The sequence below is a fragment of the Megascapheus bottae genome, chromosome 16, assembly GCF_031878675.1.
Source record: "Megascapheus bottae isolate mThoBot1 chromosome 16, mThoBot2.hap1, whole genome shotgun sequence".
Classification (NCBI taxonomy): domain Eukaryota; kingdom Metazoa; phylum Chordata; class Mammalia; order Rodentia; family Geomyidae; genus Megascapheus; species Megascapheus bottae.
The window spans coordinates 33379257-33405068 of record NC_143524.1 but is presented as its reverse complement, the minus strand read 5'-3'; the positions used below and the strand labels follow the sequence as shown (position 1 = coordinate 33405068).

General features: G+C 34.7%; 1 protein-coding gene and 1 long non-coding RNA gene across 25 annotated transcripts in view; one reads left to right on the top strand and one right to left on the bottom strand.

The window, feature by feature from the left end:
- Positions 1-25812, bottom strand: part of Sox6 (SRY-box transcription factor 6) — a 559138-nt gene that overhangs the window by 181885 nt on the left and 351441 nt on the right. The gene's annotated exons all lie outside the window — the stretch shown is intronic.
- LOC150053136 (uncharacterized) lies at positions 50-21835 on the top strand. Of its 2 annotated transcripts, none has more exons than XR_016538070.1 (4): positions 50-113; positions 437-520; positions 6766-6873; positions 21607-21835. It is a non-coding gene; the product is annotated as an uncharacterized LOC150053136 (long non-coding RNA). The 2 variants fall into 2 exon arrangements; XR_016538071.1 differs by having other exon boundaries at positions 98-169.

The window sequence follows — 25812 nt, the reverse complement described above, 5'->3', positions numbered from 1 at the left end:
ATCAGAGAACAAAGGATAGAACTTAGAAAGGGGACTCCTTAGAGACACAGGACACTGAGAGATCTGGCACACTGAGAGCAGTTCCCCACCACTGAGTGCCAGAATGCCACAGGGTAGTTACAGCAGCAGAATGAATGATTGGGTTCACTGTTTTCCTTGCCAAGAAAATGTACTGTCACCAATAAAATCCTTAATCTTCCTTCCACTTCTGAAAACCAAAGCAAAACAGAACTATACCTCATTCCCTCTTTCACCAACTCTTGTCTATCTCACCTAATTCCCAAACCTATGAAATTCAGCATCAAAACAAAATTGAAACTACAGATATTAATATTCTACCATTACTTCTCAGTGACTTCATAGTTATCAATAGCTAAGACATAGTAGGTGTAAGCAGTTATCTAATCAACCTTCTTAAACTTTTTGTTTTCTACAGAGATCTGCCCCTTAAATTCAGATGCTGTGGGTCAATCTCTTGGCCATGGAACATGTCTTACAGAGAGAATAAAAACTGCCTCAGGTAAGAAAATATTGATTTTTTTTAATGGTTAAGGAATCAAGGTAAAGTTTCTAAGTTCATTCTTAAAGGCAACAGTGTTGCTGGGGTCCTTGGGCGGTGCACCCTGGGCCCTCTGGCATTTGTCATTTCTCACAGGGAAAAAAATAAAACACATTTCGAGGTTGAAAAGGTTATGCATAAGGATATGCTGTTTAATGACTATGATGTTGCTGAGCACTTATGGTATGCACTAATGGTGCTGAACAGTCTTTTTATGGGCAAATTGCACCGCTCTCCTAAGTAAAGGGTACGGAATCCTTTTGTGAATCTAAATTAGAGCATTTTACTGCAGCATAAGATAAGAATTTCAACCTACTGTAGTTGAGCCACACAGGTTTCATTATGAAGAAATGATCTATGATTTGAAAGCCTTTCAGAAAGATGCCACCAGCTGTCAAAGGGGACAAAGATTGCCAATTTTTGTGTATATGGAAGGGGAGACTTCCAACCTCCCATGAAACCTCATTCCTCTGAAGAAATCATCAGAACAATCTAAGGAAGTAAAAATATCTATCTCAATGAGGAGCGAAGCTGTTTTTGGAGTGACCCTACGGGGCTCCACAGAGCAAAGGCATTAAGGGTGCTGGGCATTCCCTGCTCTTGATTCATATGATCCTTACAAGGAAAGATGGGTATGAGCAGATGTGCAACCCTGCTGAGGGCCACCTCAGACCCCTACATCCCTGCTAGAGTCCTTAAACATAACAGTCTAGGACCCTTGAAGAATCACAGAGCTGAAAGGGTGGGGGAAGACAGGGTAGGCCACTGATAAAGAAGCAACCACCATTATGGATCAAATCTTTCTATTTCCTTTGATTGATTTGAGAAGAAAATGGATTTATTTTAGGAATAGGAAATTCAGCCTTTTCAAAAAAAGAACTTCTTGATCCAGAAACATTAACTACAAATATACAAAAAGAGCTCTTAAAAGAGATCATAGAATCTCTTCAAAAGCATGAATAAGCTTGAGTCATATATATATATATATATACACATACATACAGGAAAGAAAGCATGAAAATATATGAAATTTGTCTTTTTTTCATTTGTTTTTATTTTAATTAATACTTCCTGAAAGACAGTGCATGATAGGAACTATATCAAGTGATCATACTTATAAAATAAACCATTAATAAATAAATACAAATAGGCAAATATTAACCAAGTTTGGAGGGCCTCTGTTCAAGGAAAGTAGCCTCAAAAATAGCGTATTAAAAAGAGTTAACCAGGCAAAGAGTTGGAGGGTTTGATCCAGAATCTTTCCAGAACACAGGCAACACTACTATGACAAGGTAGCTAAAACTGCACCAAAAGAGCTTCCCAAAGATATATGATGATCAAACATCAATATAGGAAGATTTCCCATGTATGCATTGGGGTAAATAGGGTTTTTTGCTTTCCAGAAATTGAACAAGGAAAACACAGGAGAGTATCAGAGAAGGCCAGAAAGGTACAAAAATATTCTATATCATACCATTCAACCCCTGAGAAGGGTCATACTCAATGACTTTATTCTCAAAATAATTCAAAAATTTCTACCCTGTTATAATTCTCCATATAATTTTTCTTTTACCTACTACATACTGGTATAGTTACTATACTTTGTTAACAAAGAGCTTCCAAGGAACATTTTGGGCAAACGCCAATACAAGAATCAGATTTGATATTTGGATTATTTAGACAAGGCTTGAAATTTTTCTCTTCTTCCATGTTAAATAAAGTCTTTTCAATAATCTTCAACTTATTTCTCTTTCTTTTTCACTTGAGAAATGGAAGCTGAGGGTAATACATTAGTACTTTAGGCTCCTCTGTCCAAGGTGAAGTCAGGATATGTACAGATACATTAGCATTTCCATTGTTAGTAGATATACATACCTAATGCTTTACAGAATAGCACCAATTAATTAAATATTTCTAGATGTTTTTATGACATTTAAATTATTTAATTGTAAATGTTCAGTGACATCAAAATAAATCTTTTATATGTTTAAGGAAAAACTTAGAGCAGAAAGCTGGTATTTTTATATTAAGGGTTAAAGCCTTTATATAAGGCTGTCAGTACCTTCAAATTTTAAATATATATGAATAGTACTTCTATTACAGAAATTAAAAGCACAGTCTTACAGCCCTGTGGGGTTCAAAATTAAAATGAGATCTACTTATACAACATAACAGCTTACATTCTTTGACTGTATAGGTTAATGCGGGTATGTGCTCATTTTTCTGCTCACTATCCATTGTACATGCTCTGATATAGTGGTTTAAAGACATGCATTTAAATCTACAGAGAGTGTTTACACTGCTATCAAAGAAATAATATCCAGTGTGAATCACACTGAACAACCAACCCATGAACATAAGTTATTTCATCTCAAAACATTCAGTTGAACAAGAGATTTTTGCCATGGCATAGGAGCTCAAACTCCAGAGAAAGCATAGACAGCCCACGAGAGATAATGGGCAACCTAATGGGCTGGTTATGTGAAAGAAGGCAAAAGATTATAATATACTTTGGGAGTTAACTTATGATTTCGGAGAAATCTTATCTTAAATCATGTTTTAAAGTTGGATCAACTCAACTTGGGAATCAAAGTGGAGCCAATTCTGAAGATCTGCCCAGGCCAGCAGAGGCCATCAGGAGCTCCCTTTTGTCATCTGTTTCGTATCCTTCAGGCTATCTTGAAATGCCTGTCCATAAAGCATTGCCAGAAACAGCCTCTTCTGCCTCCCCCACAAAAACAGGAGTAGTTTCACAAACCACAGAAAGGGAACTCGAGAAGCTTCTGTACACGGCTGCTCCACAAGTCAGCGTGCCTGCTTTTATCCAATATCACACACGGTGTGTGCTTGACACTCTCCACTATAAACTGAATCTATTCTCCAACTCCAAAGACAGAGCAGCAGGTTTTTCTTCTTCTTCTTTTCTTTTGTTCCATGGGGTCGTCTTTATCCCCAAACCACATCTGTCTTGAGTTTCTCTCAGATTAGTCAGGTGGATCAGTGCTCCCCAGGGCCTGCTCCAGCTGAAGTATTTTAATTTGACTAAACACCTGATTTATTTTATCTCTCCGATGAGAAAGGCAGTTTGTCTTAATAGAGCCTGTCAGCCCACAGCCCCATTCACAGCAATTTACAGGCAGCCAGGGACGCTGGAAGAGAAGAGTGCCGTGATTCTGTATTTTATCCTCCTCCAGAAAGCACCTAAAAGCAGCTATTCACTGCTACTGCATGTGGCATTTTAGAACTGAATTAGCTTTTTATTCAAGTAACTACACTTGTTGTGAATAGCTTATCTGTAAAATTGCTACATTCACTACTGATTTTATTAACCTTTGGCTCTGTCACAAAATGGTCTTCAGTTAGGAAAGACCTTTAAAATTGACACATTTTTTTTTCTGAGGGGCCTTTATGCCAGTGACTTCAGATTTACTGAATTTGATCCATTGAATTCTTTACCAGTTGTACTTAAATTTTTGAGTCTCAATAGGAAGTCAATAGAGCATAAATAAGGAAACACTTTCAGAATGTAAATATGATGGCAATTTCCCTCATCAAAAGTTTTCAAATACCATCTTTTATTATAATAGTTTTAAAATCAGCCCTCTAATCTTCCTACTTTGATAAACTTGGGGAAACTAGCAAAGACAGAATTTTTTTTAACTTTGCAAATCATAACTACCTGTCCTGAGGCACACTGTCACAGAGAAAACCAAGAGATGAGAGCACAAAATATAACTATATATTTTATGTACAAATAATAAAATAATCCCTCCAGTAAGAAAATTAAAATCAGAAATTGAGTTTAAATTTTATTTAAAAGCCCCTTTTTAAACATCAGTCCATAAAAATCAGCACCACAATCTGCTAGTTAATTTTGCCCATATGAAATATATGTAATTAAAATCAGTGGTGCTAGAAATAAGTCTGGGCATTGGGAGGTCACTGAAGACTCCATATCATACAAGGCAGAAAACCTGAGAGCACTTTATCAATGCAGATTTGCCTCCACCCCTTGAAAGTATTCCCAAACCTATAACTTTTTCTGTATAATGATTTTTAACAGGTCATTCTCTTCATATCTGTTCTCTAAAAGTGGATCGCTGCTATGTCATGACAGCTAGATTTTTCTGACAAGAAAAATCCAGAAATGAGCACAGGAGTGGAAGAGACACATATAAAGAGATTTAGAGGAAAAATGATGCAGAGACAGCTAAATTAACTTTTTGGAAATTCTCTGCATGATTTTTATTTCTAATGAAACAAAGGACAATGGTGTTAATGCAATATTTACCAAGACAAATAAAAGTAATACTCCACACATGGAATTATCTGGAAATATGCCTAGGAGAATGAATATAAAGTAAAAGAGTAAAACAACATATACCAAAACTGTGCTACTTAATGGATCTTTGCACGTTACTTTAACAAAGTTATCAGAAGTTAACAATAAAAAAATCACAAGAATCCTGGTCTGCGACTAAAAGAAAAAAAAATCTGTTTAGAATGATAGGGAGGGGCTGGCAGTGACACTAGAGTGGAGATCCAATGAAGATATACTTTTCTACATCAATCCTAGAAAGATTAAAGCACTTAACAGTAATTCCAAAGCAACATCAATCAAGGAGCTCAGCCAACAATCCAGAAAGATTTTAAATTAAGTCAAAAAGAAAAGCTCTTCAGAATCAATTGCCTGGTCAGTTCTAATTTTTTTAAGTGGACATTGTTCAAGAAGAAAGCCCAAATACAATGCTAGCCATAAAAGCAGGCTGCATTTGATCTTTTCTGCCCACACATAACCTGGTTTAACTGCAATATCTCACACTTTAGGCACTCTCACATGGGATGGACTGTCTTTGTGATGTTTCACTTCACAAGCCCAGTCCATTTAGCATTGGCCTTTTTTTATATAGCCTTCTTTTAAATGTCACAAAATAGGGCAGCAAAAAGTCAACAAGAAAAAAAATAAACAGGGTAAACCGAAGGAACCAACAATCTATCAGAAGGTTTCCTGATAAAAGTTACTTTGTGATGACTGCCTGAGAAAGGAATGCTGTCCCAGTGTCCCAGCAGCTAATTTGAGTTTTGAATTCAACAGCACTTTTAAAAGCTTTCTCCTCTAAGGGCCCCAGAGCATCATAAAGATAAAGGGTTTCAGCACACACAAAAAAGATGATGATGAAAAAAAAAACCCACAACAAAGACCTCTATTATCTTATCAGTCTTTGGTTACGACAGCTGAACCAATATGACTAAATTCTGAATGACTTTTTCAAAACAGCATAATACTGGAATTCCTTTGTTTTCCCATCAGTCAGCCATTGTCATTGCTCCCATATGTTACTGGCTACTGCTCAGTAAATAAAAAGTTTAATAAATGCAGCAATTGTGCTCTTAAGAATCACTTTGGGACCACTCCACAGGAAGTGTGCCTTTTGGGTTGAGATACAGGCTCTCTCTCTCTCTCTCTCTCTCTCTCTCTCTCTCTCTCTCTCTCTCTCTCTCTCTCTCTCTCTCTCTCTCTCTTGTATCTCTTACTGACTATATGAGAATTTCCTTTTAAACATGTACACAATTGTCACTGAAAATGTCTTTTAAGTCTACTGTGTACAAACAAGACAATGAGATCCAGGTACTCCTGACATTATGATTACTTTCCTGTCTGTACCAGATACACTCACCTTTCCTTTAGCTTTCTTTCTTTTTGGCTGCAACAGGAAGTCTATTTCCTGGATCAACTGAGGTCTATTCATGTTGCAGATCTTAATAGAGCGAGAACAATCCATGGAATTCTGCCATCTAGGCTTCCAAACTCACAGCTGGGCCTTCAGCCCATTGTGCTTTATTAGCCAATCATTTTTGAATCCCGAAATGAAGATATCCTACAAGTTCCTCAGCCCAAGGCAGCCTGCCTTTACATTACTGTTCTGTAGGGATGATAATCAGTCAATGGCTACATAAAAATAAATTCTAGACTTGCTAAAACGCGGAATTCTTTAGTCCTTTATGGGGGGGGGGAAGACAATGAAATGCTTTGTCCCATTATCACAAAGCTTTTGCAGACTTGCTTCTTAAGAGACTCTCTCAGAGTTATGAGATAGCAGAGCATGAAGTAAAACAGACTTCATCCATGAGGCATTGTCTTAAAAGCTCTTATGTATTATATTACTCCTCACCCTAAAACTTACATTGTTATTTTTATTTCACAGATGAAAAACAACTTCAGAAGGGTAAAGTCACTTGGCCAAGTCACAGAGTGTTTGCTTTCCAATCCAAGTGTTCTGATTCCTAATCCAAGGAGGTCTGGAGGCTTAAAGGTGAGTTGTTTTCACCCACTTCAGCCTGAGGATGCATAAGGAAGTTCTCAACATCAGGAGAAATGTTCTAAGGGACTTACATAGTATTTTAATACCATAAAAGGCTTAGAGATATATGGCTAATTATTTAATGGAAAAGAAAGAATTTTTCAGTAAGACTTTGTTTACAAAATAAGCTAAAAAGTTTGATGATGAAATCAGACAACCAAAGAGGTTTCATATCTTATAGATATGAAAACAGATTTTGACACTAAGTGACATGCTTGGAGTTATTCAGGAAGTTAGCAACCAGTCTGGCAGACAAGATCTTCTGTATGCATATTCCCTCAGCATACTTTTCTCTCCCCAAACAGCATATGGTCTCCTGGTTCCAAGCCCAAAAACAAAGATTATGCAGGCCACAGCATTCTCTGGCATTCTCCAACAGTCTCCAACATTCCAGATACAATATTTACAACACCCATGAAAGTCTGAGAAATACTCTCAAATATTTGCATTAATCATGTGTGCTGCTACTCTAGGGTGCAGTGTGTCTGTAGGCTAAAACAATTAAGGGTTCTCTTACCACAGCATGATTTTGTATATGCCAAAGTAGAATATGAGAAAAATACTGTTTAAGTAATGTGAAGCTTTTACTTAGAAAAGTTAGATGAATTCTGTCTACAGAAGAGGCTGAGATCTGAGGACGTTGGTTCAAAACCAGCCTGGGCAGGAAAGTCCATGAAACTCTTATCTCAAATTATCTTATCTCAAAGTTATCAAAAACTGAAAGTGACAGTGTGACTCAAGTAGAGCTCAAGTCTTGAGCACAAAAGCTCAGGGACAAGCTGGGAGCATGGCATACTGGTAGAGTGCTTGCCTAGCATGCAGGAAGTTCTGATCAACTCTCCAGTACCACATACACAGAAAAAGCTGGAAGTGATTGGTAGCTATGACACAAGTAGTAGAGCACTAGCCTTGAGCCCCAGGACAGAGCCCCAGCCCTGAGTTCAAGGCATGACCAACCAAAAACAAGGAAAGAAAAAAGAAAAATAAAAACTTTGTCCAACCTATCAACAATAATTTTCAGTTACAAATAGAAGGTCCTCTTCTCACAGTAAAACATTTTTTTCAAAAATACACAGAAAAGTTTGCTTCAAAATATTAAAAGAGATCTTTTATACAACAATTATAAGTGAAATTTAAAAAGAAGTTTGTAAGATTTATGTTCTTGTTCTAATCTTAAAATGCTCAATATTTTATAATGGTAGATCAATGAAAAGGAGTCTTTATTTATTTATTTATTTATTTATTTATTTATTTATTTATTTTGTGGATCATGGGGCTTGAACTGAGCCTGGGTGCTGTCCCTGAGCTCTTCAGCTCAAGTCTACCACTCTAACCCTGGGCCTGGGTGTTTTCCCTGAATTCTTCAGCCCAAGGCTACCATCCTACCCTTGAGCCAAGCCCTACTTCCCGTTTTCCTAGAGGTTAATTGGATATGAGCCTCAGGTTTTGTGCCTGGGCTGGCTTGAACCTTGATCCTCAGAGATCAGCCTCCTGAGTAGCTAGATTACAGTCCTGAGCCAGGCTAAGTCCATTTTTTAACTTAATAGCAATAATTAAGTATATAATCCAGAACTAAAGAGGGAAAAATGATTGAGCCTTACAGAGATTTTTAAAAATCACAATAAATATAGTGGTGGTGCAAAATAACTCAGCAGTTTTGGACATGATCTTTTTTAAGAAACAGCTCTGAAACCATTGAATGTGAAGACAAAATTTTTAAAATAATTTGTGTCTGATAGAAGTGGCACTGTAGCTCAAGTGGTAGAGCGCTAGGCCTTGAGCAGAAGAGCTCAGGGGTAGCATCCAGGCCCAGAGTTCAAGCCCCAATGACTAACTGAAAAGAAGAAGAAGAAGAAGAAGAAGAAGAAGAAGAAGAAGAAGAAGAAGAAGAAGAAGAAGAAGAAGAAGAAGGAGGAGGAGGAGGAAGAGGAGGAGGAGGAGGAGGAGGAGGAGGAGGAGGAGGAGGAGGACGAGGAGGAGGAGGAGGAGGGAGGAGGACGAGGAGGACGAGGAGGAAAGAAGAGGGAGAAGAAGAAAGAAGCGGAAGGAGAAGAAGAGGAAGAGGAAGAGGAAGAAGAAGAAGAAGAAGAAAGAGGAGGAGGAGGAGGAGGAGGAGGAGAAAGATGGCTACAGAAAGAGATACTCTTAGGCATAAACCCCCTTCTAGGCTCTCTTGACTTCCTACCCAAGTTTTATTCCTCTGCTGTGAATTACATAAGAAACTATGGTGTCTCACATCTATAAGCCTACCTAGTTGGGAGGCTATTTCATAGAGGATTGTGTTTCAAGGCCAGCCAAGGCAGAAAAGTCCATCTCCAATATCCAAGCTCCAAGTATTCAGCAAAAAAGCCAGTCTAGAGGCATGGCTTAGTGGTAAAGTGCCAGACTGGAGCCAGTAAACCAAGTGAGTGCCAGACCCCCTGATTTCAGGTTCCAGTACTATGATTGTGCCACTCTGATTGCACCTACCTGAATGTCAGCTCCTGAAGGGCAGAATCTATGTCACATCTGTCTTTGTGACAAAGGACAATCAAAATAATGCCTAGCATATATTTTGGCTGAGTAAAATTGAGATGAGCTAAGAGCTAACTCCAAATGATTAGTTTTTGAACAATTGGAAGTACATAGTCACAGCAGTGAAAAAACCAGGGGAATTTCTCTGGATTTTGGGAATATTGAAGCCATATTGAGCTATTTCCAGTATAGTAATCATTATGACTGACTGAATTTAATTCATCTCCACTGCTGTGCAAGGAGTAGAAAATTCATATATCTAAATATTTAAATTCAGTGAACATTTTTTGAGCTCCCATGATGGTCCAAATATTTGCTACATTAGGATTAGCACATAATATCTTTATCTGTATTTCAACCAACTTGGGAAGGTTAGGTAGAAGAAGATTAAAAATATGTTCAAAACCACCTGTTTTGCTATCAGTAGAAACATAATCCCAAATTAGCTGGTATAATCCTTCAGCCTAACTTCTTCCTGGGAAACAACAAATGTTTTATGTGAAAATGAAAACTTAAAAAAGGACAACTTAGCCAGGTATGGTGGCTCAAGCCTGTAATCCTAGCTACTGAGGATACAGGTTCAAAGCTAGTCCAGGCTGAGCTCAAGCTCCATGATTCACACAGAAAAAGGACAATTTAAGACTATGATTTCATACGTAGTCTTCAAGAGTCCATTTATAAATCTGTGTTACATTGCTGGTAAATCAAATAATATTAAAAGATAAAACCATTATGTTTAGAATAATTGCAATTTGACATTAAGAATAATTGTAAATCAATTCCAGTGGCTAAACAGATTGAATTTACACCATAGAATTTGAAACCGCCTCAAAATGTTAAATCTAGAAATTCAATATTGAACTGTTTGAAAATTTTTCCCAATTAGTAGTACCAGCTGGAGAAATATATACATTATATAACAAAGCATTTACAAGGGAAATGTTTCAGAAGTTTATGCACTGATAAACAATTCCTTAGGATTCCTTTTTCCAATAAAATTGACTTAAATATGAAGATATTATTATAGGTTCTAATTCTGAACTACCCAGAGAAATAATGCCAAAGGAGTTAAAGCTGGTTGATACACTAATTCACTTTTTCTAATGCCACCAAAGCTTTATTTTGAAAGGATAGTAGTTAAAAAATAATTTGATTGTAGATGAATTTCAAAAATTAGAAAATTGTATCACACTGTCACTGTAGATTGGTCTAGACTAATGTTTCTTAACATTTTAAAATCAATATGCCTATTACTTTCTTGAATTATAGAAAATAAACCAACTGGGCAAGATGTTGACTAGCAGGGGTATACAAAATATATATTAAGATAATTCATTCTATATAGTGAATATACTTTTTTGCCAGTCCTCGGCTTGAGCTCAGGGGCTGAGCACTGTCCTTGGACTTTCTCAAGGCTAAAGCTCTACCACTGGAGCCTCAGCACCACTTCTGGCTTTTTTCTATGTATGTGGTACTGAGGAATCGAACCCGGCTCTTTGTGCATGCTAGGGAAGCACTCTACCACTCCCTGCCCTAGTGAATATAGTTTTACAGACTATAAGCAACCCCATTCAAGAATTTTACTTATATTTGCAGTTCATTTCTTTCATAGCAACAAGACTCAAAGTTTTAAAAATGAAGTTACTCCTTAACTCTATGAAAATATATCTTTTCATCATCAAAATACTCTATAGGCTATCACTTAATCTTTAAAATTTTGATGAATTTTTCTGTCTAAATAATGTACTATGCTTTGAGTAACATTCAATTAACATGAAAAAGCTATTTTATATTCCTTGACAAAGCTAATTTACCTAATAATATTTTGGTAATAATAATGTACAAAATCTTCTGAGTAACTTGTCATTTGTCTGGTCATGCTAATACCTAGAACAAACAGTTCTTGACAAAGAGTGCATCTTTAAAAAAAAATCTGTTTAAAGGAATTTTATTGTGTGAAGTCATTCGTATAATTAATTCACCCATCAAACTAAGATATTTCTGAATTGAAAGGTGATACTAGTAATTATTATATCCAAACAGAGGATAAAATCCCGGGTAAACTGGGACTTAGGGATAACTTATTTTCATTTCAGATGAATTTCTGATTGAATGACATTACAAAAACCAAAATTGTATAGGAGATAAATTTTATTAAAATTCCATGACACAAATTTATGTCATTTTCAAGTTTGAAACATGGAGGTAAGACCTACAGAATAAGTAGGTTTAATATATTACTATCAGATATATAGAGAAACTCATAAATACAAATATATAACTGTAAGTTTAAGTATAGATAAATAGATCTAAATATCAATAGAGATAGGCAAATTGATATTATCTGGAATGAATGCAATAATATACAAGTTCTATAATCCTGAGTGTATAAAAGTACTTTACTTTCCATATATTTTGAAAATATTTTGACATTCATAGAAAACATGATCTATTTTTCACAAAAAAATTTCATAAAAAGTGAATGGGATACTCAGGTCATATTGTTTTTTTCCTTTTTAGAAGAAACAACCTTATAATTAACTCAACAACACAAAAATGACTATGTCATAATTGACACAAGTATTAAAAACCTAAATTTTATGGTGTTGCAGGTTTATATTGGCTTTAATACTTAGATGTTAAGTACATAATCATCTTTCATATCATGAAAATACAAAATCATAAGTCAATGAAAAATTTACATTTACTTAAGATTCTAAAGGCATATGTATATAAAATAAAGATGTAATGAAATTTATCACAAAGAAGGGACCAGAAAGCTTGTTCTGGCATAAAAATGGTAAAACAGAAACTTTCCTAATGAAATACCATAATTCAACCAAAGTCATAAATGAAGACAAGATTTAAATTTCAACAACAAATAAAAGCCAGAGAGTCAGTGACTTTTAAGTAAATTCCATGGTGGGGTTGGGAAAGCAGTTCTCCTTAATGCATAAAATAGTTTTAAAAAAAATCCACATTCTCACAATCACTCCAGGTATTTTTATAATTAAGTCCCTAAGTAATTGATAGCATCAGTACTTACCTAATTTCTTACTGACATAAAATACAATTCCCAAATTATTTGTAAGAGCTTGAGTGTAACCTACTATCCCCTCCAGGACTGAGTCATACCTGAGTTTCAATCATATTTATAAATTTAGTCCAGCCACCTTGTGTCACCGTGTGTGTGTGTGTGTGTGTGTGTGTGTGTGTGTGTGTGTGTGTGTGTGTGTGTGTGTGTGTGGTTAGCATCTCTTCGACTACCCCAAGCTGTTTGGCTTTAAACTAAGATCATTAGATCTCAGCCTAATAATAGCTAGAATTATAGGTGTCCACCATCAGCACAGGCCCCGGTGAAAGGAGTTGCCCTTCCTGAAAGTTTCTTATGCAGTCCTTTATGGGAATCCCTAGCTTATGTAGTGACTGATTACTTCCCCCAAATTAAGACATGTAAGAAGTAGAAGGATGAAAAGTTTAGGAAATTTTCTAAACTAATACAACATGCTCTGATTTTAAAAGTTTGAAGACTCTAAAATTCCAGAGGCTTGAATTAGTAGAGCCCAATTAACTAAATACAGATTTCAAGCATTTCAGGTTTCTTTCTGGCTTTTTTTCTCTCCCCTTCCCCTTCCCCTTCCCCTTCCCCTTCCCCTTCCCCTTCCCCTTCCCCTTCCCCTCCCCTCCCTTCCCTTCCCTTCCCTTCCCTCTTTTTTAAGGGGACAGAATTGAATTAATAACAACATTTGAAGAAAATCTAGCTTTCTGACATCTTTTTTTCCAAGGAAAAAGGTTGCCAACTAAGAAAAAATAGAAATAAAGGTAACTCAAGTATCAGCCTGCACAGTGTGGCAAAAGAAATGAATGAAATAAGTATGAGTTTTTGGCTGATATATTCTAAGAAATAAAATATACTTTGTTTCAAGCACTTGCAATTTTTAATTATCTTTGTAATGACCAAAGACAAGAGTTCCCAGGATATCAGACATGGTTGCATTCAAATGTAAACACCTAAATTCATTCATAAGCTAAATATAAACATATGAGGTAGTTGCTTTTTGGCATTATCAGGGCAACTAAGAATGAAGGTAGTCAAGAGTTAACTACATAAAAATTCTGTAATATTCATTTTTTCAAATAAACTGAAACAATCAACAGCTGCTTAGAAGAAAATCTGGGGCAGAAGGAAAAAAGGAAGGAAGGGAGGGAGAGAAGGAGGGAAGCACGAAGAGTTTTCTTAGGCATCTCAAGAAATACAAGACAGAGACTGCCCATAAAGCGATGATCTTTATCATTATAAAATAAAATTCATAATAGAAACTCTACCTGAGTGGTTACTCTATCAAGATAAAAACTGTACAGTAAATAATTTTTCAATGTTAAGCTACTCATTTTAATCTGTTTTATCTCTGAATTTGTGAGGTGAGGAAAAATATATCACAAAATGGATTTAGTTTTAACACAACTCAGAAATGTGTTCTTGAAGTTATTAACCTAATGTCCTCCCTACTTCAAACTGTCTTACTCTTCTAAACTCCTATGTTAAAATAAAATTTTCAACCTTGAAAATTTCACAGCTTTCATTAGCACCAAACCAACATTGGGATTATTTTCCCAATCTAAAGTCCAATATTGATTCCATGGACTGAGACTAGAGACCTGGAAGCAAGGTGTGAGTGTGTGTACTGTATCTTGTATATGTCTCTAACTCTAAGTGTATTTACCAGCAAACAGTTCTTACTAAGAATATTGCTTAATTGAGCTTCTTAAGGGAATAATGTAAAGAAAAAGATCTTTTTCCTAATCAGCACAGCTTATTCATTTCCAACAATTTTCCATCAGTAATTCTACTCCCAAATACTCCTGAAAGTAGTTTTCATTAATCCCTTACCTGTTTAAAAATAATTGAATACAACTTTAAAAATGTATTTACTCACAGAAAACCATTATAACAAAGAATCAGAGATCATTCAATCTAAATTTACAGATAAGAAGGTGAAAGCGACATGCTTGAGGTCTGATAATTGTTTAGTTAGAGGCAAAACTAGAACTAGAACTAGAAGTCCTTTCCCACCTCCTGCTCCAAACCCCCAATATTGAGGACTGAACCCAGAGCCAAGCACAGAATAGACAAGTACACACTAAGGTATATAGAGTCTTAAAGTGGAAATCCTGAACCTCCAATTGGAGCTCTTACTTCCACAATCTGCCACTTGTTCTTAAAAATCAAGTGAAAGAATCCATTTAAAATGTCTTAGTACATAGTTGATTGTCCTCATCATTCTTCCCAATCCATTTAAGGAAGAACATGGATTCCTTTTTTTTTTTGCCAGTCCTGGGCTTGAGCTCAGGAGCTGAGCACTGTCCTTGAACTTTCTCAAGGCTAGAGCGCTACCACTTGAGCCTCAGCACCACTTTTTTTTCTATGTATGTGGAACAGAGGAATTGAACCAGGCCTTCATGCATGCTACGCAAGCAGTCTACCAGTAGGCCAAGCTCCCAGCCCCTGGATTCCTTATTTTAGCACGATTTCCATTTCCCAAGACTGACAATGAAATGCCAGTCAAAATGGCAGAAGCAATAAGTGAAAAAAAGTATTTTTAAAAACCTTTCCAAGCTGGGTGCCAGTGGCTCATGCTTGTAGTTTCAGCTACTCAGGAGGCTGAGATTTGAGGATTGTGGTTTGAAGCAAGGATGAGCTGGAAAGTCCATGAGATTATGATCTCCAATTAACCACCAAAGGGCTGGAAGCGAAGCTATGACTCACATGGTATAGCACTAACCTTGAGCAAAAATAAATAATAACAAAATAATTTTTAAAAGCTCAGACAGTGCCCAAGCACTGAGTTCAAGCCTTAGAACCTGTAACAAACAAATAAATACAAAATGCAACAAATCCCACTTTTTAAGAATTTTGTTCTTGAAGCAGGATGTGAATGTTCATCTGTGTGATAGTTTTGCAAAGTTAAAGAAAAAGCAAATCAGGATTTTTTTATAGGAAATAATTGTTTATGGATTTTTGTCCCACTGATCATGGGACAGCAGAATACTATCTTTTCACTATTCTGTGTATTTGAAATAAGAATTCCTGAGAACTTCTGCGGATACTAACTTCCTTTAAGTAAGAACAAAGTCTATATAAAGAGCAATAATCTAAGTTCGTGAAAACCATGCATGAAAATATCAATAAAGTAATCATAGGAATAAGAGCCAGAGGCTGTGGTTCATGTCTGCAATCCCCGTTACTTGGGAGGCAGAGATGGCAGGATCATGACTCAAGGGCAGATTGGTAAAAAAAAATCAGCAAGACTGTTTATGGAACCTTACAACAGTACCTTCATTACAATAACTATTCAACAAACATTTACCATTATGGCCATATAATTTTAGATTAAGATCTATTTTAGAATCCATCTTAACAATGAAAAACAGAAGTTTGCAATATAGAAACATGAGTATTTATTGTATTTAATCAAGTTCTACAATCACAGGAACTTCTAAATATAAAATGTTACTTCATTGCAACTTCTGAAGTTTGGAAATTGAAACATGGCAAACATGTTCATGTTACTTGTCCAATTAAAACTCTGCAATGGCTCTCTACTTATGGAGTCCAAACATTTTAACCTGGCCTTATGGTACTTGCTTGCAAAGACAGCCTTCTCTCAACTACTGTCCATTTTTAGCACTCCCTCAATTGAGATAACCCAGCTGCACATATTTTCACTGGAAACACCAAATCCTCCAAGGAAATTATTTATTTCTTTGTCATGATTTCAGGTCTTATATTGTGTGTGTGTGTGCGTATTTGAATTAGGGAAGGGGAAAATCTAAACGGTGATACAAAGGTTAGAGGATGAACTAATGTAACAGTGATACACACAAGACAATATGGAAATGAACTCTACAACTTGCAGGAGTTGCTGGAGGGAGGGAAAGTGGGAGAAAAACATGGGAGAGGGTAACAATGTCCAACAAGGAATATACTCACTACCTTACAGATATATTTGTAAGCCCTCTGTACATCAACCAACAATAAAATTAAATTAAATAAAAAATATTAACATCACCTCAGACACTCTTCCATTGACTTTGAAATTGCAATAAAATTTTGAAAGTAAGAAACTAAGGAAACATCCGAATAGTATTAGAACCATGAATGCACAAATTAATATTAATAAAAAGTAAGATTTGCAGATAGTTCTTAAGATAATGAAAATAATTCATTCATTTAATCAGTATTTATTTCTGCTTCCAGGTACTGTTCAGGAGGTTAGTGAACAGACAAAATAATTTCCCTGTGATTGAGATAAATACAGTCCAAATTAATTTTACAGCAATTTTCATAATACTTTTTACCCAATTTTTATAACATGGAGTACATGTGTAAATATATTACTTCCTTAATAGACTATCAACAGTGGTTTTAGGATGTTCAGCAAAGCTAGCAGTGGCAGACTAAGATAATTTTATTATTCATTATCTGCATCTATAGTGATATTGTATGACAGTTTACATTAATGAATAACTGTACAATTCTGAAATTACTAAGAATAACATGTCTCTTACTTCTTTCCTTCCTATTGTAAGAAAACTAATCCTACTAAAGGTCAATTTCAAAAGTTAAAAAAAATAGAACTTGAGATTAGAAGATATTTGAAAAATCAATTTCCTTCTATTCAATATTTTAAATAATCACATAGATATCACTTATGCCCTTCCCCAGAATTATGTATACATCTATCATCTAACATTAATACATAAAATCTTCAAATATGTTAAAAATCATTTGAACATTGTTGAGATATAAATATGCCATATTAATATGATTTTTGGACATTGTTAACTGTTTTGCATGTGCCCTAATGGTACAAAAGCAAGGGTGGATAAAATGGTTGCTGTGTTGGCAAGGAAATAACACTGATTTACAAAAGTGGCCCTGAAGTTATTACAACCATATACTTACTTACAATTGGTTTCACTTTGTGAATTACCCATTAAGTGGTTAAAAAATATTAATCATTAAAATTCATCTTGGAGACTATTTTACAAAGGAACAGGTGTAACCAATTGAAAAATAAAACATTTCTGTTGCATTCCAAACTACAGTTTTTTGGGGGGAGGAGGTTCATGAGGCCTAGGCATTGTCCCTGAGCTGTTCAGCTCAAGGCTTCTTGCCCTACCCTTCAGCCCCACTACACTTTTTCTAGTGATTAATTGGAGACAAGAGTCTCTCGATCTTTAGTGCCTGGGCTGGCTTTGAACCACAGTCCTCAGATCTCAGCCTCCTGAGTAGCTAGGATTGCAGGTGTGAGCTACCTCGACCAGCCAAACTACAGTTTTTGTCTTGAGGAAAAGCACTCGTGCGATTCTTTGAGTTCTGAATTGATTGCTTTTCCTATAGAACACCTTTTTTTACCTGAAAGAATGACTGACAGATGAATAATAATTATTCAGATGTGGATCTTTCCCCCAAAATGAAATTAAGCAAACTTTTCACTTTAAGAAAAACAGTATTATTTATTTTCAACAATAGGATTTGAGCTATCAACTTAATAAATGTTATAAGGTATCATTTTATATGTCATACAACTATATGCAAGTTATAGAATATATATCAAGTTATAGAATAATATGTAAGATGGATATATGCAAGATACATATATATACAAGATAATATAGAATATGCAAGACTTAAGAACTCTGACTTAGAAGTGCAACATTTTCCAATTGACCAAACAAGATATGACAAAATCATAGCAAAAAAGTAATTCAAAATGCAAGTACTTATATATTTCCAAGTTTTAATGTAATGTAATAAAATATGAACATTATGTTTTAGATGCCACATTAGTTGACTTATAAAATACTTGAAAATTTTAATAGTAAAAGATCACAATTATCTAGAAAAGCTCTATTTTGGGCATCTGTGGAATTCATATACATAAATTAAATTAATGATAACAGAGAGAATGTTATATCCATATATAATAATTCAGTCACCTGTTGGGTCTGACATTATAGACATTTGACAAAATACAGAGCAATTTCATTATTGAAGTAATTATAGATATTATAGATGTTTTAACAAGATATAGGTTTCCTGTTACTTTGAATAACTTAACAGATACTTAAACTGCTAATATTCTACACGTAAACAAAGCCATAAAAACAAAAGCTTTTTGGCATTCTCATCAATTCTAAGAATATCAAAGGAGAATTACTGTCCTATATGTGACTGATTCTTAGACACAAATCTCACTATTGATCAGAATTAACATCAACTACTAAGTTATAGTAGACACTAATTTATACTAGATGTAAAAATTTTTCAAAATTATTTCTGGAAAAAATACAATTTACAGTGAATAAAAAAGTACAGTTCTAAATTAGAACAGTTTGAAATCCAGATTTAACACTTACTAGGCTTTGATGTTTAAGAAGAATAATTTATGCTTTTCCTGAGCCTTAGTTTTGTAAACTTACAACTGTCCCAAGAAATTATTTTAAAATAGTATTAAATGTTTTCAATGTACTGAAATAAAAGAATATTTTGATAAAGTGTAACCCATATTTATTCACTGCTGATAGGACATCATGTCATAGCTGCTTTGAAAAACAATACTCTATCAGTTTCTTCAAAAAGTTAAACATAGAGACATTATATGACCCAGCAAAAATCTACCCCTAGGGTAATTATATACCTAAGAGGAATTATACACACCCGCGCACGTGCGCACACACACAGACACACACACACACACACACACACACACACACACGTAGTCCTCCAGACTGCATGGGGAATACCTTAGTTTAGTCAAATTTAGCATTAGTTTTGGGTACCACCATCTAAAAGAAACATGATTACAAAATGAATAAACCTTGAAAAATCACTCTAAGTGAAAGAAGTAAGTCACAAAAGATCATGTACTGTGTAATTCAAATTACATAAAATGTCTAATACTGAAAAGTTATTATAGAAATTTCTAGCCACAGATTAGCAGTTGTTTAAGGACTGATATATAATATAAGGAAATGGTTAGAATGTATCTAAAATTAATTGTAAGACTAGTTGCCCAACTAATATTCTAAATATAATTAAAGTTATACATTTTATGAGTTGTATTTTAATAAAGCCAATGCAAAATAATAAGTAAAAGAACATAGATAAAAATTTCTAGCAAAACACTTTGCCCCAGAATAGAAACTTTATTTTGAATGGAAAAAAAAACTAATATTTCAGTAACTTCTCTGTATGTTTCCAGGGTATACTTGCCTCTCTCTGACATATAAACACACATAATCTATAATTATGGATAATGTAATTTCAGAAGCTTTGCATATTAGTTAATATCCATTCCACCAAGACCTAAAACTGTCTTCCCCAGTACAAAATAATTTATTGCTAAAATATACAAATCATTTAAAAGGAAACCATGAGTACTAATGTCAATTACATAATAGAATTCTTTCATAAAATTCGTTTTCAGAATCTTACTAATTTGATGCATATGTCCTGTTGTCTTTAAAATATATCATGGCAGAGATATCTTTCCAGAGATATTTATAAATCCTGTATTTGGCAGATTTATCCTCTTAATTCTCACAGCTCCTTGTAAGACTTCAACTAGACCTATAATATGTGCTCAACTCATGGTTTTAAGTGAACACTTGTACCTGTTTCTCCTGCCTACATCCTGAGAATCAAGAACTTTAAAATGGAACATGTTTAAAGAAAATAATGGTTACTTCATCTTCAAAGTAATACTGTTGCCCATATACTATCCAATTTAAATACCTTAAGTGCCAACTATGTCATTGTTATAAGTAAAAGAGAACAAAACTCCTATGGATATCAGAAAAATAGGAAAAGAAAAAAGAGGAAAAGGAGAATGTATCTTGTGTGCTTGTTGTTCTTAATGTACTATGTTATTTCTCTCTTTTTTGTGTGCTTTGGTTAATCTCATATTGTTACTGTACCTGACTTTGTAACCTATTATATTGTATATATGTTTATTTGTTTATTTGAAATAGGAAAGTGAAGGGGGAGAACAAGATGATTGGGAGGGGGTGGGGGAGGGAATTGGGGACAAAAACATGAGAAGGGGTATCAATGTGTGAGAAGTAATGCACCCACCACCTGGCGAATATAACTGTAACCCCTCTATACATTTCCCTGACAATAAAAAAAGGCAAAAAAGGAAGGAGAATGTGATTCACAATCTCAAAATATGGCATAGTACAGAGGATAACCAATTTTTTTCTTGGTTTTATTTCTGCTTTTTGTTGTCATTTGCTTAAGAGGTAGCATGGAAGATTTGAGGAGTGCATGAGAAGATAAGTCAAGCTGTGTGGCTTGGTGAGAAGAGCGTAAGCCTTAGCATCACACAGTCTTGATTCAAATTCTGGACTGGTTACTTCTATCTTGAAAGAATAAGATTTCATTTTCCAGAATTCCTGTTGTTTCTTTTATAAAAGGAGGGTTATGAAGCCCATCTCATAACATTGGTTTGAGAATTAAACAAGGACACAATACACAAAAGCTCTGGGATGCACAGTATTTCAACAATAAATATTAGTCCTTGTCTTTATCAGCCCCTTTTCTTTTACTTCTTAGTAGGTCTTTCAAAACATGAATTTCTCATGTCTGAGTTGTAGAAAATGTGGAATAGTATAAACCCTACATACTCTAACACAATAGTGAGCAAACAATAAGCACTCAAGAAAGATTTGTGGATGGAATGAAATTCCACAAATGCATTCCTTCTTGAAAAGAGGGGTTTGAATCAGCAGAATTCTGCAGATCCCTTCTCGGTTCTTAGATTAACATCCCAACAACAACAACAACAAAAACTTCCCTCAGTGTCACTCACAGTAAGAATTAGCTCTTCTAAGGAGAAAGGAGTTTCTTTTACCTAGTCTCATGTCTAGTTTTCTTTATGAAGTACAACACAGAATCTCTTCAGAACCCTTCCTTTAATCAAGCAAAGTCTTCTTTGAGACCAGAAAAAAAAATCACTGTTTTCTCCAGTATTTCATTTAATCTCATTCTTCATTTCTATTTCACACGTGTCTTCACTAATTCTGAAACCATGTCAGATAAACCTTTGTAAATGCTTTTAAAAAATGTCTCTCAAGGATGCCAGTAATCTCCTTCTCTCCTTCTAGTATTAAACTGAATACAACACAGAGAGAGGTCTGGGACAAGAAACAAGAATTTCACCGAAATGTTTTTCACTGTCTATCTGAGAAGGCAGCCCTAAACCATGATAGCCGTGGTGGAGCAGTGCATAGTCAAGAGGAGGGATAAAGAAAGCCATCGTACTTCAAGGCAAATGCCTATTGGCACTAAACTATGGCTGGAAAATAAAAGAGCTCCTTTCATTAACCAGTTAAAAAGAAAGCCAGGACTCTCAAATGGATGTGAAAGCCTGTGTTTAAGCAAAACCACAGCATGGTCGTGCCCATTTCATTTTCTTTAGCTTTCTTAATAAACTTCTATTTATGCTCCCTTGATGTTACCAACTTCAACTCCAATGTCTCAGTAGGTTTCCCCACATTTCAGCATGGAAAAACTAGCCATATAGACTTATATAAAGCACTCTTTGTGTACTTGTCTGTCTCTTGACATCTTGCAACCTGAGCACAACAGCTGCATATTTGAACACAGAGGTGGCTTTACTAACTTAAGTAAAAATGTGTTCCTAAGTCCAGATAAAACAAGTTTCTTCATAAACTGCCATATAAGCTAGAAATTGTTGTAAATGAATTTCAAAATAGTAAAAAACTGTTTATAATATGGTCAATGGTTTATCTCAATGAATTTTCAAACTGAAAAATAATCAAAATTTTCATTTAGGATGGCTGTTTATAAGCCAGGATTAGAAATGTTTAAAATTTGTAAAGGTCTATAGTAGCTACTCTACTGTAAGTAACCACATGGTTTCTAAGAAACCTTCAAATGAGACTACTCCCCATAGAAAACAGACATATTTCAATGATAATCTCCACTTCTGACTCTATTTGAAAAGTATGGTCAAAGACAGAAATCCAGTACACATCTATGGATTTCATTCCATTTCTACTTCTGCCCTAATTCTTGTGGCTTGGACCTGTTCCAGATGCCTTACACTGTGGTTTGTATTTGAGATCCCTACTCCTGATTCATTGCATTCCCTGATTGACAAACAGATTTAGATATGAAAACAAACAGTTACCTGCCTATAATTGGTTTCTAACAGCTGCACTGTTATAGAACTTTTAAAACATGGTGAAGCCTCCTAGATTGGCTTCCTATTCAATTACAAAAGAGGACCAGCACGTTTTTTTTTTTCCATATAGGAGTCTTTTCTGTTCTACAAGAAAATCCATAACTTTTGTGTGTCTATGGTCTTTGTGCTTTATGAACTAAAATATCAGACAGATAATAGAGATGTTTAATTTTCTAAACTTATGGGCCTTATAATTGAGTGCAAAACAATATTCTGTGAGACAGTCACATTTTTACTGATTTAATTGACAAAATGAAATGTTAGATAAAGAAATATCCTAATGTTATTTTTAAAAAATTTGCCTCGCAATATTACTTGAATTACATGAAACATACCAAACGAGTTACGAGCTACTACTCACATACTACAAACAATTGTAATTTCCTCTGCACATCAAAATAAGAGACTGTGACTTAGCATTTTAAAATTCTGGAGGAAATCAAAAGTATTTTAAGTATCAGCTCTGATTATTTAATCAGACAACTTGCATTTTGCCCTGGCTAATTTTAAAGGCTGATAATATTTTACTCATAAAAATAATTCTGCACCTGTTGTGATGGAAGCCTAGCTAAACAAATGTTAACTCTTTGCTTTATGCCTAAGAATACAGGTTTCTCATTATTATCATATGAGGAACATATTTTGTGCTGTGGAATAGATTTTATTTTAAAATCTCATTTATTCCACAGAGAAATGTTCAAGACTATTATTAAAGTATGTATAATGAACAGTTTGGTTGCAAGAAAACTAACACTGATTGATGTCTACTAAACCAAATAGATATGGAGTTCCCCTTATCTTTTAATACCTGTGTTCTGTCTCATTCTATTTCTTGAGCAAACCATTTTAATGACATAGAATCATTTCTGTGAAATGTGTGCTTTTCTTGCTAGTTTATGATCAAAGGAGAAAATAAAAAGTAGACCCACAGAAGCTATACCCCTCTTGCACTTTTACTTTCAGACCCTTTTAGCAATAGAGATCTTTTTCAGTACCCAAATTCTCTGAGCTTTAAAAAAAATTCTAGGCACTTAAGGAAGAGAGACAGACATAGACCTTTTCTCTACAGTTTCTGTCATTTTGTACAGACTATCTAAGAGCTACCAACTTGTGTCTCTTCAGTCCATTTCCAGGTGTAATCAACTCCTAAGTGCTGAAAAAAGGCTTGAGGAAAAATAATTTATCTGAAGTTAAACTAGCTAAATTGTAAGCTCAGCTATAGAAGGTGGCTTTGCAATTGGTTGATTGTCTTTAAGGTGATATTTAAAGGGATTTTTTTATTTGAAATTACCTAAACTTTGGAACCCTATCCTTTACAATGTCAGACCTATATTAATTTTAGGTTGGTTAGTGCAATAGAAGTTTACTACCAGAGTTCAAAATATGAGTGCATTTTTAAAAATGACCTAAATTCTCTGTAGTTTTCTTTTTCAATAGTTTAATGCAGACATTTGGATTGAAGGGGAATCACAAATAAACGGAATAATTGCATCAAATTTCCTCAGCGCATTAAATATGCACTCAGAGGTAATTACCAACAGTAGCAACAAATTTAAAAATGTACAGAATAATGTACAATTTATGCTTATTTCAAGGTCCTTATTCATAAAAACACCATTTGGATGAAAATACACACATTTTATTAAGTGGTTTGCTTGGCTTTAAAAAAAATTCAGACAAATGACCTAAATACTAAGAGTGTGGGAGGCCTAGTAGTACTATGGACAAGTTCTTTATGTGACATAGTAACTACCTCCTAAAAATTTGGTCAAAAGCTAACTTTAGATTAAGGAAATGCCCAGAGCACACCCTGGCACCTCAAGTGCGAAACATAGAGCATTCCTGGGGCCATAAACAGCATGAGATTAATAGTGTTCACGTGAACTTCCCTTTCAAAAATCAGCTCTATGTAAATATTTTCACAAAAATATGTTTCAAAACCATATACATTTATTCAAATAAAAGAGTCTAAAGTAAAAGAGAGCAAGTTCAAATGTTTTCCCTATTATTTGCACTTAGAAAATCATCTATATAACTTTTAAAATAAATACACTTATAGCATGTCCCACTTATTATGGCTACATTAAGAGGAAAAAACCTTCAACTATATTTCCAGAAATGTTATGTGTGACTGTCCTCTTTTACCAAGATATCAAAGTTTAAGCTACCATTATACACAACCAAAATTATTTAGAAAAATCTCCTGAAGCTGTAGCTAGATATGGTTTTTTTGCTTATTTTTATATTCTTTCTTTTCATACCTTTTTATTAACATCAATTAACTGTAGAAAGCAATTTATTTCATTTTGACATGTACTCATATACTTACAATGTGCCTTAATCACATTCACCACTCTATCATCTTCCTTCACCTCTTACCAAACCAATCTCAACAAGCTTCGATGCTCCATTTTCGTGTGTGTGCATAGTTTGTCTTAAATAATTTAAGCCATACTTAACAATGTGATTTAATAATACAACAAAGGTTGAAAGGCATACAATAGGTAACCTACTTTTAAAGAATAAGATAGAAAAGAATCCAATCTATCTAGTAGCCACCAGGTCTATCCCATTTAAAGGTTTCAATTATTTTTATATTCAATATCACAGCTTTGCACTTTGGCTCATACCTGTAATTTCTTACTTAGGAGTTAAGGGTCAGAAGGACTGTGGTTCAAATGCCATCACAGACAAAAAAGTACACAGACCCCATCTCAACAAATAAGCTGGGCATGATGGCACATACTTGTTATCCCAGCCACCTCATGGTTTGAGGATGATCCTAGGTAATAATAAAAGACTCTCTGAAAAAATAACCAAGAGCAAAAGGGGCTAGAGTGCATAGCTCTAGTGGTAGAGTACCTGCCTCGCAAACATAAAGATCTCTGAGTTCAAACCATAGTATCACCAAAATAAATGAATAAATAAATGCATATATGTATGCATACATACTTACATACACTCTACATTTTTTGTTGAGCAAATGTGGTGTGGAAAATGAGCCATACTATATACTCAATATGGGTGATAATATGAGTTTCTTGGATTATAACAAGATCCTCTCAGCCATACATGTCCAATAATTTCCTTCAAAATAATTTTG